The following is a 22,424-nucleotide window of genomic DNA, read 5'->3' as shown; positions in this document are numbered from 1 at the left end:
TCCAAAGTTCAAACTAAGTGCATTTGATGTAAATGGAAACAATTCATTGCAATTAAGTGTCCAAAAACATTCAATTTGCACTTAAGTGTATTTTTTTAAGTTTTAGTCCCATAAGTTACTCTTTTTAAAAGTTATCTTTGGTTTATTACTTTTTCACAAGGGAGATTTTTCAGATTGGGTGAACTATTCCTTTAATAAACACTTATGCAAGACAAAGTGAGAGTGGTAAAAGGAGGAAAAACAGAGAAGTGTTTCTCTTGGACTCCAAACAATTATTATTTTCACAATTGCAGTCAGCAGGGCATCAGTGTTGGAGATGGAGAAAGCAGATCACTCCAGCAGTTCATTGTGTGCTCACTTAATGGTGGTCTCTCCCTTCACTGTCTCAACCATATGGATTTGAGGACAAAGACATTACGGTTATGCTAATTACAACAGCCATGTGCACACAAAAGACTGCAAAAGTGTACCTGTACCATGATAAAGAGACTGTGAATGCCATGGCACAAATATGAAAGCCAGATGAGGGGAGGGTGGGCATGTGAGCGTGTTTATGTGCCTGTGTTTGAGGGGAGGGTGGGCATGTGAGCGTGTTTATGTGCCTGTGTTTGTTCCATCAGAGGAGACTGTGACATTTGAAGGATGAGAGACCCTTTTCATAGTGGAAAACTGGAAACTTAGAAGCCATTTTCATTTCATTATTCACAGGAAACAGAGAGGCAGAAAGAAAGAGTGTCAAAGAGGCAGAGAGCAAAAAGTGAAGGAAAAAATAGAAAGAACATGAATTAAGGTGAGTGAAGGGCACTCTCCTTCTCATACAGTCTTCTGTTTATTAATTAATAGCATTGCTGTTACTCCCTGGAAGAATGAGGGTTTTCAGGTGGCACGCCACACCAAAAACATCCCAGCATCCCTTCTGCTCAGCAAACGATGACGCTTCATTCTGCTGACACAAGTCAGCTGATTGCTGTGTCACGGCAATGGTTTTAGGCGAGTGGCAGAGCTCCGGCTACAGACGTAGAGTCTTTTTTTCCTCCCAGACGCACTGCGGCACAGCCAGACGACTAGAGTGGAGGCACAGGAGCTCACAGCTGCAGTCGACTGGCTTGTTTCGGGGAGGCAGAGGAGCCGTGCACTTCCTCTCGAAATACCGTCGCTCTGCTCCGTTTTGCCGCTGAGGGATAATTTTCACTGGGGCAGAGAGTAGAGCCAAGAAAGAAGACAAACTCTGAGTCAAACAACTTGGAATTAACGTCGGTCTCATTTGTGGACAGAAAATTTGGAGAAGCGAGCCTGGATCATGATTTTTTGGAGACTGGTAATGCCATCGTTTGCGAGTACGAGACCGAGTTTCCCAGGTTGAGAAGTCGGCGATAAAACCTTGGATTCCAGTGCGTCACCTGTCCGTCCCATTGTAAACCTGTCCCACACGAGACGTCCAGTCAGCCGGGCCCATCTGCAGTCCCATTCGCAGTGACTAGCCAAAGTGGCCACTCCACTCCAAGGTTAAGGTGGCTGTTGGTCCTACACTTAGTCCTTGTCCAGAGGGCAGGGCGGAGGCGAGCAGAAACGACGACACGGCAGCTGAGCTGAGCTCAGCCAGACAGACACGGTGACCTAAATCAGCCCCAGTCATGTCTGGACGCAGCCAGAGCGAGGCAGACGGAGAGGAAGACAGAGCGAGAGAGAGAGAGGCAGAGAGCGACCCACACGTACTGACTCGAACATATCGAACTACGGTAGGTTTCGACGACTGCAGTTAGCCTGTAGTTTGTTTGCCATCCGTTTGCGTTGAGTTCTTGCTGATGCTGTCCTTAGTTAAGATTAGCTTGTCTGTGGCTGTGCTTCTATCTTTGTGCCATAGGGATGGAGAGAAACGAAGGAGGCTGTAAGGGGAGGGGGAGACAGAGTTGTCTCTCTCTCCCTCTCTCGCTCTTTTTTCGCCACCGCTTTATTTTGTTCCATTAGCTGGTGTTCATATTCACCGTATGTCTGCGCTGATCTCCACCATTGCTGCACAGCGAAACGTAGAGTCGTTGTCCCCCTCACCTCCCCCGTTTGCACTTTTGGATCCAGGTAAGACATTCACTTATTCGTCTTCGACAGCCAAATATGCGAAGCCCTCAGTCTGAGTGCGGTTTTGTGCGTTACGTTTATTTGCTTTTGGTGAGTCCGATGCACATTAAAACCCAAGATCGTGAACAAGCGCACATCCCCCTCCTCCCAAGTGCAGACTCCTTGGGAATATTATGAATTTACAGTTGGTAGATTGTGCTGGCGCTGCACATTCTTCTCAAACCGAAATACAGGTAATAAAATCGCTCAGGTGCCTATTAGCTAGTAGTGGGAAAGATGAAGTCTTAAACGAGGGTAAGCATCTCTTTTAAGCGAGTTTGTGAGTTCAAGTAAGTGAAAGTGTATAATATATGCTGTTATTTACTTGCTTCTGGCAACAAATATTACATTACATACGCCAACGCCTCTATAATTTTCTTGGCACAAACCGTCCCACGCTCAGCAGGAACACAATGCTGATCACAGGGGAAAACTGTCTAGCCATAAGCGGGAGACTGATATCTCGAACATGTCCACTCGGATTCCTTTGGCTAGCAAATCAGTTATTAGTCACCACTTCACAGTTTCAGTCTCATCCACCTGTGCTTTGAGCCACAGTAAGAGCTCTCACGCGCAGCTCTAAGTGATGAGAACTCAAAGGTGCCTTGAGGTATTTCTCTGTTAAGGGCTCTCAGGTAAAAGTTACAGGTGTTATATTACATTTCACTGCTGTGAGATGTGTAATCTTGTGCGATGCAGTGTCAAATACAGTCGGGTGCGCAGCATGGCACCAGAACAACTTTGTCAGATGGGCCATCTGTTCTGCCTGGGGGGCATAAGTTAATGTCAACCTACATGCAGGTGTAGACTAACTCAAGCTATGTTTCTGATGATGGAACACTTTATATAACATGTATACAACAATTGTTTATTATATATAAAATGTTTTAATAAGAATAATAATTAAGCGTTAAAGCATTAAGCATTGAAGATCACATAAAGACGATGAGTAAAAAGACAACCGACTCTTCGTTGAGCTCCACCCCCCATATTTACTGTACTTTGATCTCTCAGATTTCCTAATAGCGCTCGTTCTGTTTCCCTTATTATCGAATGACATTTGTATCAACTTGTGTAACTATTCAAATTATTTTACATTCCATTTAAAACTATTCTACTACATAGTACTTCCTTAGACTTACATTACACTCTTACATTACATAAAGGTTCTTTATTGCCATCTGTGGTTCCATGAAGAAACTTTGAAGGGAAAGTTCACCCAAAAATGAAATTGAAAAATTAATACTCACCCTCATATCATTCCAAACGGAAATCCAAGAGCTTTCCGACCCTGCATAGATAGCTATGCAACAATCACGTTTAAGGCCCAGAAATGTAGTTGGACATAGTTAAAATAGTCCATCAGTGGTTCAACTGTAATGTTATGAAGCTACGAGAATATTTTTTTGAGAATGCTTTTATTTTTTGGCTGAACTATCCCTTTAATATTTACAGAACATACATTATGGGCCAGATTTACTAAACAGGTCAAATTAGTTGCATAAAAGCACCGATGGAAGTGGAAAGTTCTGTGGTTGATCTACTGATAGTTCGTACATTAAACACAGCTGGGTCATTTTCGTAATGACAACACAATCTATCGAGAGCAGTGCAAATTAGCGTCTGTTTTAAGATAAGCTTTTTTTGAGCTGTAAATAATGGCACAAATACCAGTAAATTGACTACCGCAAGCCTAAAAACCAAATTGTGTAATTTATTTAAATCTACTCACATAAATTTTGCATCTGAAAAGGACACTCCTACAAATACATATTCAATTTGCCCCAAAAAAGTGTGCACTCCATTTTAGCTAACCCTAACCTAACCCTAATCTTTCACCGCACATCTTTAGTAAATCTTGACAGCAGTTTTTAACGGCAAAAGATGGTTGTCCTGGCGCAAGCTGTTAGTAAATCTGGCCCTATGGCTCATATGATTGGACAGCACCATTTATAAGGCAGATACTTTGACAGTTAAATCGCAAAACTCAGTGATAGTTTTGCAACTGCAGTGTTTTGACCCTGCAATTCATAACTACAATGAATCCAAAATGAATGTATGAGTAAATTAATGAACTCTTGAGTGTTTAGCATGGTCATATAGATCACAATGTTTATGTGTTTGATCTTGGCTTCTGCGGCAGAGCAAGTGCCAAGACTTGCTTCTGCCAAAACATCCACAGACATGGTGTTGTGAGCATGTTGAAATACTGTTGCTGCACATATAACATATAATATAACCCCATGTATAACATACATTAAACTACCCTGATCTATACAGGTAGAGCTGGGGAAGTAGAGGATTTCTGAAGTGCGCTGCAACTGCTACATCAAGCACAAGCCAAGTATTGAATGTTGAGCTGCAAGCTCATTGGCTGCTGATGTGAAAATAAACCAATCAGCTGTTTTGAGTTTGAATCTAGAGTTTCATGGCAGAACTTTGCATTTCTGTCATGACAACTCTCTGAGAGTTTAGCATGGTAATATACATGACAGCGTTAATGTGTTAAGTCTAGATCTGTTACACTACTGTGGCAGAATAAGTACCGAAACATGCTACTGCCAAAACATCCACAGACATGCTGCTGTGAACATGTAGAAATACTGCTGCTGCACATATAACATAATATAACCCCATGCATAACATACATGAAACTACCCTGTAGCAGATCTATACAGGTGGAGCTGGGGAAGTAGAGGGTTTCTGAAGTGCGCTGCAACTGCTACACCAAACACTAGATAAATATTTGAATGTTAAGCAGCAAGCTCTTTTGAGCAGCAGAGTTTAGCACGGTTATATACATGGCAATGTTAATGTGTTTGGTCTTGGCGGAATAAATCTGCTTTGCTGATGCTGCTACAGAGCAAGTACTGAGAATTGCTACTGCCAATACCCCCATAACCCCCATAATGTAACATACATGAAATCACCCTGTAGCAGATCTATACAGGTGGAGCTGGGGAAGTGAAGGGTTTCTGAAACATGCTGCGACTGCTACAGCAAGCACTAGATAAGTATTTGAATATTATACCAGTGGTGTTCAAATGCCCACTTGATGCCTAAAGTAAGTCATCTGTGGAGGACGAGTTTAGGTTTACCTTTCTAGGTTAACAAATATAAATAATAGATTTTTAGACTAATTTAATGCAGTTACTCCTTGTGCCAACTTTCAAACATGATTCAGTGGCAACGCATCAGTTACATCATCACGGACTATGACAAGCATCAAGTCTTTTTCCCCAACATCATATGGACAGTGAAACAGAATTAGCCACATCAGCACTGTTTCCTTAATTGATCCTTAAGTGCTTGCATCATAGACTCTTAAGTACTCCCAACGCAGCATTTAATGCAAGTGCATTATGTCATATCAGGATTACATGCATTCAATCTGTTGCTTTTCATAGTGGAAAGTGGGTCACACATCTCAGCTCGTGCCAGACCCCACTCATCTCCATATGTTCCCTCAATGCACTCAAGACTTTCATTTGCCAGCTCCTCCATCCATCCCTGTGCAACAGTTATTATATTCCTTTTTGCTTAATACATTGCATTTGAGCATCCCCTTTGATGCTTGGTTATTTTCTGAAGCCTCCTTTGTTCCGAACTGCCTTCCATCATTCTTAAATGACTTCAAATGACTGAGCCCGCAACCCATCCACACGCACACCCCGCCGCAGCAAACAGCACACATCTGAATGCACTTGAGGACGAAGAATTTACAGGCGAATGAGCTGTAAATAACTTTAACCCGTTATCCGTAGGTTTCCAGAAGGATTCCTTATGTTGTGGGTTATTTTCCAAACCAAAAACCAAGAAAAAGCAAACACTTTTCAAACACTTTTAAAGGTTGTTGAGTTTGTATACAGACTAAATTCATAAATCTCTTAACTGAAATCCAATCCATTTCTCTAGATTCCTCTGTATAGTGTGGCATTCACTACATAGCCTGCAGTTGCCATTAACTTGTCACTGATTATGTTTTCTAACCAACAGCAGACTGCTCTGCTCCATATGTGGGTCAGCGACACACGAACTGCAAAATCACGGAGAACACACTCTGTTGAATTACCACCCTAAAGATCACATGTAATCATACGCTGCCATCAAAACCGGAGACAAACATTTTCAAATGCATTGTAGCGCAAAAACACACATTTGCTAAATTGTTTGAGGCTGACAATTTCAGCATGCAGCTGATTTGCATTTTTATATCTAAAAGCACAGCACGTTGTTTATATTAATGCATGTTTTCGTGCTGTTCCTATCAGTTCAGTGTCTTTTGAATGCATAAATAAGCAGGAGTATTGCACTGACTAGATTTGTTATTGTCTTCATTACACACTGACAGTAAGCAAATGTGTGGAATGCACTTCAGGGCGCTTTTCATGGCTTCATTATGGCTGTGTAATATTCAGCCGAGCTCATGTCCATTTTTAAAGCTGGCATGGGGTGTACTGTGCCTCAGTGTTTTGCTGCGGTCACTGGGCTTGTTATTTCCCCTGAGCTTTTCCCTTTTATAACCACCTGAAGCTAACTCGCCTCAATATCTGAATCAAAATTGAATTACACAGATACACAGACTGTTTTTATTAAAAATCATGACTTGTAACACTGTTGGAAATCTAGTTCAGATGTTTACTGTAGTCATTAAGCATGCTAATTACACGCTTCTCCAGAATGCTTAATTCTGATTGGACAATTGTGGTATTCACCGGTCAAATATTTTTGCATAATGGCCCCATAACTATATTTTTACACAGCTGTGCTAGTTTGTGTTTCTTGTAGCATGTTGCGCTCTTATTTATTTATTTTTAAGTAGCTGTGTAATAAGCAGGATAATTGCAAATAAACAAACAAACCCCTTTAGGATTCTTCGCACTAAGGGTTTATTTTTAGAATGATCCACTAAATGTACATTGTCATTTACCAGTTTTAGTTTTAGAATTTGTAGTTAGTTGCCAAAGCAACATTTATAGTTTTTGGTTTTTCGATCTAAGATCAATATTTTGCTATATTGCATTTCAGCTTAATTGCAATTTTGACCCTGGACCAAAAAAACAGTCATAAGGGTCAATTTTGTGAAATCAAGATTTATACATCAGCTGAATAAATAAGTTTCCTTGGACTAACATTGAAAAAAATAAAATAAAATAAGCCCTGCCTATATATTACTATTGCAAATTGTGTGTTTCTGTACATTTAGCATTCATGGCATCTTTCACACATGGTGAACAACTAAATTGACCACATAACTTCAAGTATTATCAAATAACATTTGGATTCATATATTAAAAATTATATTTATATCTAGTAAATCATGTCACATTCTTTCCAGTTTTCAGCATGTCTCGGAAGGCTAAAATGAGGCAACTATTGATTAAACTAAACAAAGAGAAGCTGCATTTGACAGCAATTATAGCTGATAACAAACGATAACCTCCACTTCGTATCTGAACCCTGATGGCCATTTTGGGGTTTGTTTAGGTTTATAATGACCTGCTGATTGTAAATTGTCCCTGACATACCAAAAGCAGATGCAGCAGAAAGTCAAAAACTAGTGCTCTGTTGCAGCTGACTATAAACTCCTTCACAGTTGACTCCCAGAAATGTTGTTTATATAAATAGATAAGTTGATACAGCTCAACACAGCATGCCTGCATAAACACGATTCGACTTTCTCCAGAATAGCTCTCTGCAGAGGCTGCTTGGCGTTCCTTTGCTCGCTTTATGATCCAGTACGAGGCATTAGGGCCTGAGATCTGAGCAGTGTTTCCTATGAGGATCCTTTGGCTGCGCTGTGCAATCTGCCGCTCACCGCTGACAGCAGTCCATACACACACCAGCATCATTACCCATTCCCACTGAAGCCGAGCTCCGCTCTGTTTGTGTTTGTGTGTTTACAGTAAACGGCCGGATAAAAGGCGGGCTGAAGTGAGTTGGTCAGACAGGCCTTGCCAAACCCACAGGCTGTTCTGCTGCTTTGCTACCACTGTGGTGTTTTGATGTGCGCTACTGTGCAGATGCAGTTTTTGGGCCATCACCAACAAGCTTCCGTACAGGAGGAGACTCTCGGAAAGTAAGGGATATCTTTCAAGGTTAGTGTCAAATCCCAAGTGCCCCATGATGCAGCTGTTGCTGTAGCACAATGTCAGATTGTCGGGCCATGTGGCATCTGTCCCTGCTTGCCACGCCAAAAACAGTTCACCAGAAGAGAATATGCCCTTGAGAAAAAGAAGTGTGCTTAATTGCATTGAACATGCATTTGTAGTGTACTTTAAATTTTAAAAGCATATTTTAAAGAAAGTTTGCAGATAATATAAATTGCAGGCAAATGTGGCCACAAACCACATGGAATCTGATCTTTTCAATTCCAATTTGTTCCACTTCCATATGTGGTACTAAATCTGATACAGGTCAGATCTGGAAATCTGATATTGGCCACATTTAAAACAGCAATGTGAACAGCTATACAAAAAAAAATCGGATCTGAGAAAAATCTGAATTGAGCACTAAGGCTTGCAGTCTCAAATCTGTTTTTGTCATGACAGTGTGAACAGCACAAACCACATGGAATCTGATCTTTTCAATTCAGATGTGTTCCACTTCCATTTGTGGTACTAAATCTGATACAGGTCAGATGTTTTGCAATGCGACCGCAGTCTGGACAGTCATATCAGAATTCATGAGACTTTTACGTCACCAGATCAGCATTCGTCACAATTCTGCATACATGGGAGTCACTTCAAAGGTCTGACATAGCCAAAGTTATCAAGATAGTTGCGAAAGATTAGATTAGTCAGAACTCTTAAGCATTACAGTGAAAACTATATACAAGCAAAATGAGGTCTCATATCATAAAAGTTTCAAATTTCACTGGCTGCTGCAGCAGATCAAATTATAATTGAATGCGTACTTGCTTACTTTATGTCCACCATGTATGCTTCTGTATGACAGGATGCTGCGTAAGTGTTGCCAAATCCACAGTTTTCCCACATAATTGGGCTACTTTTTCATTGTTGCCGTAGGTTGTTTTTCAACTCCATGGGTTGAAGTGACCCCACTGACACAATATTTACCCCTCGGGAAGTGACTGGGCTAGTTTTAGACTAGTTTTGAGAAGAAATTGTGCGTATTTTGTTGTGAACCTCTGGCAAGCCTGTTCGTATTGTTCTTTTTCACATACGGGACAGTTCAGAACCATGATCTGTTCACACTGGAAATCTGATATTGGCCACATTTAAAACAGCAATGTAAAACAGCTATACAAAAAATTTGGATCTGAGAAAAAAATCAGAATTGAGCACTAAGGCTTGCAGTGTGAACGTAGTCTCAAATCTGTTTTTGTCATGACAGTGTGAACAGCAGAAACCACATGGAATCTGATGTTTTCAATTCTGATTTGTTCTACTTCTATATGTGGTACTAAATCCAATACAGGTCAGATGTTTTGCAATGCGACCACAGTCTGAACAGTCATATCGGAATTTATGCAACATGATTCTGCGCATATGGGAGTTGTCACAGGTAGTTTTTTTTTAACTCAGGGTTGAAGCGAACCCATTAACGAGATATTTACCCCCTGGAATGTGATTTGGCTAGTTTTGGACTAGTTTTGAGAAGCAATGGGCATATTTTGTTGTGGACACCTGGCAACCCTGTTCATATTGTTTATTTGTGAAAGCGGGTCAGTTCAGTTTCATGTTCTGTTCACACTGGAAATCTGATGTGAACAGCACTAACCACATGGAATCTGATCTTTTAAATTCTGATTTGTTCCACTTCCATATGTGGTACTAAATCCAATACCGGTCAAATGATATTTACCCCCAGGATCACGACTGGGATAGTTTTAGACTAGTTTTGAGAAGCAATTAGGTATATTGTGTTGTGGACACCTGACAACCCTCTATTGCTGTTTTGCACATACAGGTCAGTTTAGAACCATGATCTGTTCACACTGGAAATCTGATAATAGACACATTTAAAACAAAAATGTGAGCATCTGTACAAAAAAATCAAAAATTGGAATTAAGCACTAAGGCTCGCATTGTGAATTCAGGCCAAGTCTAAGTCTAAGTAGTCTCACGTAGCCAGACCTTCAGACTGACGGCTGAAGGTCTGGAATTCATGGCAGCTTTCATTGGCCAAGGTCCACCCATAAGGCCGTTTGATCGACATGTCAAACAACCAATCACAGTTCGTTTCATTCAGCGTCACGTTTTGGTGCGTGGTAATGCCGCCACAACAACAGACTGGAATGCGACAAGTCAGTCATTGAAATAACCAGCATTGAAAGTTAAATAAGAAGAGGGAGAACAAGCAGTAAGTCAGTAATTTGTTCCCAGACCTAGCTCCTAGTCCCAGACTAAAATGCATGTCTGGGCTGTTTTAACTGAAAGAAACTTCTACTGACTAATCCTAAAGTATGTCAGTGCCATTGTTTTGTCTCAAGATGCACACCAGTAGTGTTTTTTTTTTTTTTTTTTTTTTATCTAAAGCATGTTTCTAAAAATGACTTAAATGAACTAAATGAACCATGACCTAATCCTGGCTTTACCTAAGACCTGTCTGTAAAACCGGGCCTAAAAATTGTTACTTAAGGGGAGACACTGCACTTTTTTCATGCACCTGTCAAGTTTGAGATTTTGGGCTTTTTGGTGTTTCATAAAGTGTTTTTTTTTAAACTAGTGGAAAGAAAACACCCAAAAGACACTTCTTTTATAGCACTTTATCTATTTGTGTCAATAGATTTCAAATACAATACATATTTTTAAAGTCTGTTTTCTCAAAATGAGTTTTTTCACCTACACTGAGCTATAAATCTCCACTTAAGTAACATTTAAACACACCAAACTTTACACTTTTATTCCTGTCTATATGCTGAAGGTTTTTACAGAGGGATTTGTTTATATATAATTTGCTTGATTTTATACAACATTGTATTCCCCCAAAAATGGTAAAAAAAGCATTATTTTTTTTCTGAATTATGTGACAAAATTAGATACCCAAAATCCCATCTGTAAAAACATTTGACTCTAATATGTCAAAAAATTAAGAATTTTGAAACTCACTTCATCCAGTGTTTAGATTTTTGTACTAGAAATGTATGCAAATTAGCACATATTTAATTAAATAATGCCTCATTTGCATATTTAAACCTAACATTGTAGAAAACGTAATACAAAAAATGTTTTCAATTATCAATGTAATCAATTAACAGTGTAAGTACGGTGATAACTATTATTATTTTTTTTTTACCCTATTCGCCTGCAATGTCTCACCTTAAAAGTACATTTTATAACATTTTGTTTTAGTAATAATTTTATAAGACAGAAAACAAATTGGATATTTACCTACAATCCATTCTAAAAGGGATTGCAAATTGTTTGTCAACAACAAAGCATTTCTTTCTTGCACATGCAGATTGTGAACAACTCTGTACTGCAAGTAAAGACAATTTATATCCAAGAGGAATTTAAAAAAAGTATAAAAAGTATGTGCACACTTTTTTTTGCTGAGGGGTCTGTGCCCCAGTACTGATTAAAGGCTGGAAACCCCTTGATTATGTCTATAATAAGCACTCTTTTTAAAAGTATGCTAAAGTTTACTTATTTTTCACAAGGGTGTGCATGTTCCAACTTATACCCTTTAATTGAGAAGGACAGTCGAATTCTTCCTTACTTTAAAAAACAACTACACTTCCTCGTTTTCGATGCACTCAATGCACTACTATTCCTACGAGTGTTTTATATTAACCGTCGGGTCAGTTGAATACCCATGTTTGCGGATGCAAGCCCTCAGATGACCTCGCACCACGATGTACGGCTTACACAACATGTCCATAATGAGAAGAAAGCATTAGTCAGTTGTCTAGCCTAACAGATACTGGCTGCTCCCACGCTAGGATGCGCGGCGTGTTATTGTGTTGTACCGGTGGCCTGCAGCGCACGAATAAACACTACACCAGACTGATGGAAAGACTCCAAAACCATAAGAACAACATGTACAAACAGGGACAGAGAGCAAAGTCAATAAATCTGAAAGCCTTCAGAGTTTCCTGAGAACAGACAAGCAATGAAAGGCCACATTCGACACCTGTTCGCTTTGAAAATGTCACTTTTCTTTCACACTTTGTGTATTTATACAAGCTTTTCAATACAAGAGATTGGAATGGTTATCTAACCAGTGGAAAACAGAAAGAGTGATGTTGTAATCGAAGAGCTCTGGTTCTCACTGGTTGTTGTTTATGTGTTGATCTGCCCGGAGGTGGGCCACGATCAAACCCAACTCAAAAGCAGTCCCTTCTGCTTGATCTTACCACGCAGTACACGAAGCCCAGCGCTACTGGAGCAGAATGAATGCCGCTGCAGGGCCAAACTGCCTCCCTGCTTTCCATCAACGCAGAGAGGGACAAAAATGTTTTCTACAACATGAGTTCTGCTTGCACAGGCAACGCATAAGTCACCCGTAATGACTCCGCATATAAACACATACTGACACCCACAGAACTACACCCCCATGTTGTTAACTTACATAAAGACATGTAAGTAATACATAGCGGGTTCAATTACTGTCTGAGTGATGTATGACTACATACTATATTCAAGACATTTGTTTATTATTGTTGTTTAAAATTTGTACTAGAGGCTATAGCACATGGAATGACAGACTGTATTTTTCATATTCAAGCATTTTTCTTCTTTATTTCAGTAAGAAAACCCTGCTCCAGTGTGCCACAAGTCATGCAAGAAGACAGGGCTTGGGAAGGAGAAAGAAAACCTTTGTTTTTTCTGTCCATGGAGAAGTATGTGAAGGCATAAATTCATAATGTCTCTCCAAGAAACATATACTGTATGTTGTTGGGGAAGCTATTTTGAAACTAGCTTGCCAAGGTAAGACACATTTAAAGTAGTTAAACTACTGTCAGTATACTCTATAAAAGATAGCAAGCTAAAATAACACACCCTTATGTCGTTCCAACCTTGTAAAACCTTTGCATGTGTTGTGAATGCATGTCGAAGGCTGATATGGAAGAGAAGAAATTGTTGAATAAGTTGTTATTTTTGTTTTCTTTGCGCACAAAAGTATTCTCTTAGCTTCATAACATTATGGTTTAACCACTGATGCCATAGAAGAACCTTTGTTGTTTAAATGGTTCCATAAAGAACCTTTCTGTTTCACCAAAGGTTCTTTGTGGTGAAAGAAGGTTCCTCAGATTATAAAAAGGCAAGAAAGAGATGGTTCTTTAAAGAATCTTTGAATGGTTCTTTGTGGAACCAAAAATGGTTCTTCTATGGCATCGCTGTGAAGAACCTTTTAAAGCACCTTTTTTAAGAGTGTACTACCTTTCTGGGCCTTGAACGTGTCAGTTGTGTTGCTGTCTATGGGTCAGAAAGCTCTTGGATTACATCAAACATATCTTGATTTGTGTTTCAAAGATGAAGGTCTTACAGGTTTGGAATGACATGAGGATGAGTAATTAATTTGGGTGAGCTATCCCATTAGTTGCTGATATAAACTGTTGAACGTCATAGCTAGTTGGAGAATTATAAAGTCACTTCAATCACGGCTCCTGCTCACACAAGATCTCTGAACGGAATAAAATACTGTGCAATTTACACCAAAGTCTGTGTGAAAGAGCCCATTGTCACTGTGGAATAGGTAAATACGCTATGCACCTGAACATTCCCTATGCTGGTGTATTTTTCCTTAACACCAAGTCCCTCTCTTACACTCATAACCCTACGTGTCACATCCTGCCAGAGGATTTTAAAGACGTCGTGCAATTTTCAATAATGTTCCGCAGGTCCTAAAGGAGCTCAATAACTCCAGGCCTACAGAGGCCACTGAATCAGCATTTCAAAGTGAAACTCCTCTGTACAAAGACGTTTGAATTGAAATAGAAAAGTTTCTCCTTCCCAGTCGTATGGGCTCAACTCTGATTGACCCTTCTCAATCTGTGCCTCTCTGTTGTAAAGAACAGGCATAAAATAAGGCAGAGTTAATAGAGTTTAGGACTAAGAGCCAAACCACATTGGAATAGGAAGGAGATGGAAAGAGTCAAGGGAGGGAGAGCGACTGAGGACGAGAGAGATTGAGCAAAGGGAGGGGAGAGAGAGAAAGGGAGCCCTAAGGGAGAGGGATTGGGTCCGGGCTGCCTGAGGAGATTCTCGGCTCTAATTGGCCGAATGCCTCCGATCGGCGTTCCCACAATGCCTTGTGTTTCAGTGACTTTCTCTAAACTCTCAAAGGATTATTCAAGGTTACCGTCACTCTTCAGTGTTATCGTTGCACTCTAAGCCACTGTAGCAAATACGCTTTCAGCAAAGCCATCATGGACTACTGAGAATAGCTGAATATTCAAAACCAGAATGGGTGAGCATATATATAGCATACATACAGCTTTTCATCAACTTTTATCATACAGGGCTGGGTAAAAATATAGATTTCTCATTTTTAATTGATTCTCATTTTTATAAAATGATATCGTTTCTTAAATTTCAAGAGCCAGTTAGTCTAGCCTATTTTCAGTTAATGAATGGAACATTGCAGCTCGCCTCCCTGTTGAAAAAAACAGCATATGTTGGTTAGGTAAGTTTTGATGCTGGGATGCTGGTTTAAGATGGTCCTTTGCTGGTTTATGCTGGTCCTTTGCTGGTTTGTGCTGGTCTTTAGCTGATCATGTTGCTGGTCAAGGACTGGCAAAGCACCAGCATAAACCAGCATCAAAACCTACCTAACCAGCATATGCTGTTTTTTTTTCAACTGTGCTCCCATGCAATAAATCGCAATAAGTATGTGCTTTGTTACTTTTGATATAAAACAAAGTCTCAGATTTTAATTATGTCCATTTTATTGCAATATTCAAACAATAAATGCCGTTTTGGCACTGTTTATTGTTAAGTGACAGATCGCTGTACCGCCTCAGTTCAAGAGAAGCTATGTATACTGATAATCTCCTCTGCTTTGATACCAGTTTCACCACAAAATAAACATGAATAAACATCCAAAGGTACGTTAAAAGAAAGAGTACAACTTACCAAAATCCATGTCCTGTCTCATGTAATCGCTCAATCAGTGTCAGTATGACAGCTTGTAAACAATACCTGTGTTTCCATTAGGCCTTCCCTTTAAATTGCGCAAACTGAAATGCGCAAAAACTCCCATATATCGCAAAAAAAGTTTTACGCTCACATGAGGTGGTTTTTCAGGCAATTCGAAAAAGGAATATTTTGCAAAACCACAATGGAAACATTTTTTTTTTTCGCATTTACAGATCACATTCAATTAAATATAGCCAAAATCCCACAAAAATCTGTTGCCATGACTTATCGCAAGAGGAAAAATTAAGTTTTAGTCGCATAACATCGGTTAATGGAAATGCCGTCATTTCGCAATAATTTTTAATCGACATTTATAGAATATCGCCAAAGTTTTGCGCAAATCTGTAATGGAAACGCGCCTAATGTCATGTAACGTCACATTTACCTCAGAAAAATCTGTGACCATAAAGTCCTTCGTCAGCCAGAAAAACAACTCTAGAGAAGAGCATTTTGCTAAATATATGGACTGTATTACATTCATTATAATTTTTACCATTCTTCATTTTTTAATGATGTTTTATTACAGGGTTCCTGCAGATTTGAACAAGTGAAATTTAAGACTTTTTAAGACCTTTTTAATACCACCTTATATGAAATTTAAGACCTAAACCTGTAATGGAAATAGATATTATATTACATGCATACATGTAATATTTAATGTGTTTAATGTAAAAAGTAAAGAAAATTTCATGGCTGTCATAAATTAAATTTATTACTACGATATACAGTGAACTTTTCATATCAGCAGATACTATTCCACACAAACTATCCCCATAAAAGTACCACTAGAAATATCTGATGTAAAAAACTTTTGCTTTCGAAATGTATGCATTACCTTTGAAATTTATTTTATGAATTTATCAATAAATTCTAAATCACTGTTAGCAGTGAGATCACATAATTTACACTGCAAAATTAAAAGTGAGATTAATGTTTTAAATACATTTATTGATTTATAAATATATAAATTAGAAATGTTGGGTGTGGAGGCAAACTTTTAAACACACTAAACTACCAGCAGGTGGCAGTAAGTCACTTCATGAGCGAGTTATTTCAACTTATTCGACCAAACGCTGAATCATAGCAAAACGTTACTAGGAGAATGCTTCTGCTGTGATCCTTTTTTGGAACTATTTTCGTTGGTGAAACAGAATATTTTGTCTAATATGTAAGTAACTACTTGACTAACTACTTGTTTATTGAGCTAAAATTAATGTAACATTTGTAATTGTGAGAATTTTCAGCAAAAAGCTCACTTGGTATATTACTGAACTATATCATGTTATAAATAAACTATACATTTTAAATTTTTACCTCAGTGTGTTTCTTTAGAGTGCTGTTACATTCATTTGTTTTAAAGTATGTCACAAATAGACCAGAAATACACTATCCATTATCAATTTCTGTTTACGTTGAATGTATTAAAATATGAATCTTTCTTGCCTTTCGATGCTTCGCTAGTTGTTTTTGTCACTTCTGTTTTAATCAGGCGATTTGTTCGGTCGGGCAAGAAAAAAAAACATTTTAAAAGTATCTCGAAGGCTGGCGGTCAGCTAGCTCGACCTATATTTATTATTATTATTATTGAGAACATTATATACAGAAAAAGGTAGTTTGACCTGTATTCTGCTACTACGATTCTGTCTGAAGACCCAGTAACTTCCACAGAGGGAAAAAAAAAATCTACAGATGTTAGCAACTGGCCTTAGCCAAGCCCTATATTCAATTTTTTCAAGCTAAGTATCGCTAAACTTGGACTTCCTCATAGCTAAAAAGTTAAATCCATTTTACTTCTGCGGTACAATCCGAGAGAGACTCGCGCCAATAACATAAAGCTGATTGGCTATTGCATGCTGGTCTCATTTGTAGTTTAAATACAGCAAATTATATTTGGAATAGTGAAATAAAGAACTACAACACCACGGAAACAACAGAAAGAGAATTTAAATGAGCTTTAGAGGTAGCGTTACATGGACATCGGGAAAATAAGACCTGTGTAAAATTATTTAAGACCTAGAACAGCGAATTTAAGACTTTTTAAGGCCTAAAACTTTGATTTTTAAATTTAAGACTTTTAAAGACTTTTTAAGACCCCGCGGGAACCCTGTATTAACAAAGTTCAGGAGGAGCGCATCAGATATTTAGCCTAATTAACACAAGAGGAGCCCACTCAAGTTAATAAGCGCCAATAGGTGTAAATACTGTTGACTTACCTCCACTTATTTGACGGTTTATCAGCATCCCTCCACCGTCTAATCGCCTCACTCCGAGTTCTTACTACACTTATAGGTAGGGCTGCACGATTAATCGTTTTTAAACCGAAATCGCGATTTGAAAGGGTGCGATTTTCAAATCGCAAGAGCTGCGATTATTTCGATTTATTATCAAATGTGGTAACAAGCATATAAGTCGTTTTTGACAGGTCACTTCAAGTGCATATTACGTCTTCATGCTTATATTACGTTTGATGCAGAGTTTAACCAATAGGGGGCATTTTAACACTGCATGTAGAGACATGCACGGGACGTATTTTTCAGTCCCGCCTCCGCAGAAATATGTTGATCTCGGTCCGTTCCTACCTCGACATTCATGTTTTGTCCCGCTCCTGCCCGCATAAAAGTAACCTATATAGTTTTTTTCAGTACATCAATTGAATTTACATGAAACAGTTTTGTAACATCTCGTAAGTTTCACAAAACCCCAGCATAAACGTCCCCGATAAAATATTTGTTATATAGGCTAAGCATCAACATTCACAAACCACTGTTATTCTTAACAGAATTAAGAGCAAGCATGAGCTACTGTGTGTATCCAGAGCAGAATGCAAGCAGACAAAGCTAAAGTTGACATCTCAGTTCATTTGCGATCTCATAAAGCTCTAACACAATGAATATTATGCACGATGAATCTTTCACAATGTCTACACTTCGTGTGTTTTAATTCGCGAGCACGCAATATTCAGCACTGTGCAAGAATGTTTGAGCAGTGAGTGGATTCTAACTTAAACACCTGACTGCCTATCCTTGTGCTTACTGATAATAGCTGTAAGTTGTATACTAGTTGTTCTTGCTGCTTTTGTGCAATAGATGAATAACAATATTTTGCTTTTTAGATATTTCTATTTTGCGGGGATCCCGCGAATCATTTTATTTTCCCGCGTCCCGAACAGCCGCACTCGTCCATCAAGTTTTGTCCCGCGCCGCAGTCGGTTGCGTCGGGTCCCGCTATACTCCCGTAGGAGTGCAGGTCTCTACTGCATGTACTGAGCAAATAACGTTAACGCCATTTGGAAAAGATGAGCGGGAGCAGCGGCTCAACTTCCCAACAAAGTGTCTCTTAATGTAGGTTATCATCAGTGTTTTACTGATGTAAAATTGTTTACAGTGTGTTTGGATTCCTAAAAGTTTAAGATTTTAATAATATTTTATTATATAATTTTAATTGTTAATTTAATTTAATTTTATTTAAGATACTGTAGTTATTTTCTTAATTTGTCATGATAACTGACAACTTTATTTTAAAAAAGGCAACAATGTTTAAGAGGTTTTAAATAAACAGTAGAACAGTGTAGCATACTTTGTGATTATGCTTGGTCTTTCTTTGGTTCTGTTAAAACCACCATATCAAACCTGTAGCTCTTTTATGAAATAGTAGTAAATCGCATTTTAAATCGCAAATCGCAATTTTGATCAGAAAAATCGCAATTAGATTTTTTCTCCAAATCGTGCAGCCCTACTTACAGGGGGGTACTCTGGGTTCGAGCTCGAAAGCCCTTCCCTGGACAGCACACCAAATACGCATTACAGTACTTCAGCTAATTATATGTAAGTGTGAACTTGTGAAATTCACACTTAAATAAATCCATTAAAGGGGTCATCGGATGCAAAACTAACTTTTACATGTTGTGTGAACATTAATGTGTGTTGGCAGTTTGTGTACACAACCACCCTACAATGATAAAAATTCACCCAGTGGTATTTTTTTTTGTCTTTAAAAGTAATATCCCCTTTTTAAAATCAGATCATTCTCAGCTTCTTGTCGTTGTGACGAAACACAGTTGATTGACATGAGCGTCTTACCTTAGACCCGCCCTCACCGAGCTGAAACAGTCCGAATATGATCGCCATTGTGTCGACTCAGGTGCAGAGGAAGACTGTAATTGAGCGATTGAGGTGTTCTGTTGTTGGATGTAATAATGAACATAGCAGTCGTCATTTACTCCCGACTTCTGAGCCGCTTAAGAGGCAGAGGACAACGTTATTTTCGATTTTAAAAGGAAAGCGCTGATCCCGATCTACATATGTGTCTATGTTAGTGTGAATCATTCGTGATGTAGCTTCACTCACAGCAGAAGTGAGTATGAGGGGTTTTATGCATCTTTGCAAATGGCCTTTCTTCATAATGTGCTTGTTGGCAAGTTTCGCCGATAAACGTGGCTAAATGTGGCTAAAGTAAACATTACAGCTCGTAATCCCTCAGTAGAGAGGGGCAGGGCGGGCAGAGCTCATTTGCATTTAAAGGGCCCATGCAATAAAATTTGCTGATATATTGCAGAACTGAGTGTTTTTTTTTACACTACTATTGAGAATTTTTAACCAAAGTATATTAGAGAATTATCATTAAGACCCTAAAGAATCATATGAACTTGTAGAAAATAGGCATCCAATGACCCCTTTAAGCTTTTATGGCAGCCATCATTTCAAACATTTATGTTTCAAAAAACTAATTGGAGTAGAAATATAATCACATAGCCTAATTGTAAAGTTATAACTTTATTATTATAAAAACTTTAATTTAAGTGTTTGTATACACATCTGTTAACTTGTACTCCCAATGTATTACCAGCTGACTTTCATGTATATTTTACAGCACTGGTTAATGATATAGGCTATATCCAAAATAATCAATATTGAATCTGAATCGCAAGCTTGTGAATAGAAATCGAATCAAATCTTTTGAAATTTGTGAAAATACCCAGCCCTACTGTCATATACTTCACTCAGCTCCACAATAAAACAGGCGAAATAAATGTGGGTGAATATCTGATAAAATCAGATTATAGAGTAAAATATTGATGGTGAATAATAACTAGATTTTCTTATGTATATGTTTGTTTTTTACAGCGGTCAGCATTGTGCTGTGACTAAATTCTATCTGCATTAATCTTACCATCTTCCTCTGAAACAGATTGTTGTATGTATGTAAAAATAAGGATGTAATGCAAAAGCACGCCCTTAAAATCCCAAAGCCATCGAGGTGTCTTTTCACTTCCATTCCTGCACAGAGATCTGCTTTTTGCTTTCCTTCCAGCATTGCCAAAGCTAACTGAATAAGCGCTTATGTGTATCAAAGTGGAATCAAATAAAGAAATCATCTCTACTTTCATTTTGCCCGTGTCTTTTCTTTTGGAAGCCACCCAGTGAAGATATTTTGTGATATTAAAATGGCAGCTGAAAGAAAATAGTTCTATCCGCAATTGCATTACAGTTGTAGCGAGATATTCGGTGCCGTGTTTGCATATGTAATCTGAAATAGATTGATAAGAAGCAGAGGTGCGCACGAACTAATAAACCAAACCCCTTGACCCAAATCTACGCTTTGATCCCATGGTGACGGGAAAATATGCACAAACCCCGCTTCATATCTAGAACCTCATACGGCAATTGAGATTTTCAGGAAGCTCCATCTATATGATGAGAATAACAGTATTAAAACATTTATGAATGCCTACACAATGAACAAAGTTTGCATTCCCTGTGCGTTAGCAGTTTTCCATAACAATATTTAGCCAGAAGCCATCTTCCTTTCTCAAACGTGAGCTTTTGGTCAGCATTATTATCAATTATGCAGTAGTATTCACCTTCTGCTGGAAATTCATTAGAAGATCAATAGAAATCACTTATGTCCAGCAGCAAAATCATTATATATGTGCTAGAAATCCTTAAGCAGCTCAAGAGGGGAAAAAACATTTTCAAAGGAGTATTGATTTAAAAACTACCTTGGATTTCAGCCAATAGAATGTTGCGCTCTACACTTTCAGTAGATTACAGCAGTATGGGCTCATACAGTATCTGTGCACAGGGCATTTTAAAAAGGCCTTGGATGTTTATTGTGAATGTAAGCAATTACTGTAAAGGAGTACAAGGGAATAATGTGCGCTGCACTTGTTTTTGAATTTAGAGATTATATAATATAGGAATTGCTTTTGGAACAAAATGTGCTTACAACAAACAAATGCACATACATATGTAGCAATAACAGCAACCAACCCATACCATATAATAAAACCAATAGCAGTTATTTTCAAAGTAACATTAAGTATATTATACAAAACCAGTCAAAAGTTTTTGAACAGTAAGATTTTTAATGTTTTTTTTTTTTTTTTATTCAGCTTTGAAATGACTGGTATAAATTACATTTTAAAATATATTCAAATCAAAAACAGTTATTTTAAATAGTAAAAATATTTTTAAAAATCATACTGTTTTTTTCTGTACTTTGAATCAAATAAATGCAGGCTTGAGCAGAAGAGACTTCTTTAAAAAACATTAAAAATCTTACTGTTCAATAACTTTTGACTGGTAGTGTTTGGAGTTTAGGGTCTGTGAACTTTTTCAATATAATATTTTTTCTCTTTTAAGTCTCTTATGTTCAACAAAGCTGCACACTGCAAAAAATTACTTCTCTTACTTAAATTTTTTGTCTTGTCCCCAGCCAAAATATCTAAAAATTCTTAAATCAAGAAGGATTTTCTAGACAAGTAAAAATTATTTCCTTGTTTTCACAAAAAAAAAAAAAAAAAAAAAAAAAAAAACAAACTCAAAATTAAGTAAGTTTTTGCTTAGAACAAGCAAAATAATCTGCCAATGGGGTAAGCAAAAAAAAAATCTTATTTCAAACAAAAAAACAAGATTATTTTTCTTACCTCACTGGCAGATTATTTTAATGGTTTCAAGCAAAAACGCACTTCATTTTGACTTGTTTTTTCTGAAAACAAGACAAATATTTTTACTTGTCTATAGAAAATCCTTCTTGATTTAAGAATTTGTAGATATTTTGGCTGGAAACAAGACAAAAAATCTAAGTAAGAAAAGCATTATGCAGTGCATTTATTTAATCAACAATACAGTTAACATAGTAATATTCTGAAATATTATTTTAATTTACCACCACTGTTTTGTATTTTAATATATTTTAAAACGC

General features: G+C 38.0%; 1 long non-coding RNA gene across 2 annotated transcripts; it reads left to right on the top strand.

Moving 5' to 3' along the window:
* The first annotated feature begins 214 nt into the window (after positions 1–214).
* On the top strand, positions 215–20,606 carry LOC141289944 (uncharacterized). Of its 2 annotated transcripts, XR_012340016.1 has the most exons (5): positions 215–1,739; positions 1,865–2,076; positions 8,022–8,213; positions 12,829–17,510; positions 18,964–20,606. It is a non-coding gene; the product is annotated as an uncharacterized lncRNA (long non-coding RNA). The 2 variants fall into 2 exon arrangements; XR_012340017.1 differs by lacking the exon at positions 1,865–2,076 and having other exon boundaries at positions 216–1,739.
* The last annotated feature ends 1,818 nt before the right edge of the window (positions 20,607–22,424 follow it).

Source organism: Garra rufa, chromosome 17 (assembly GCF_049309525.1).
Source record: "Garra rufa chromosome 17, GarRuf1.0, whole genome shotgun sequence".
Taxonomy (NCBI): Eukaryota; Metazoa; Chordata; class Actinopteri; order Cypriniformes; family Cyprinidae; genus Garra; species Garra rufa.
This window is presented reverse-complemented; position numbering and strand designations above follow the sequence as displayed.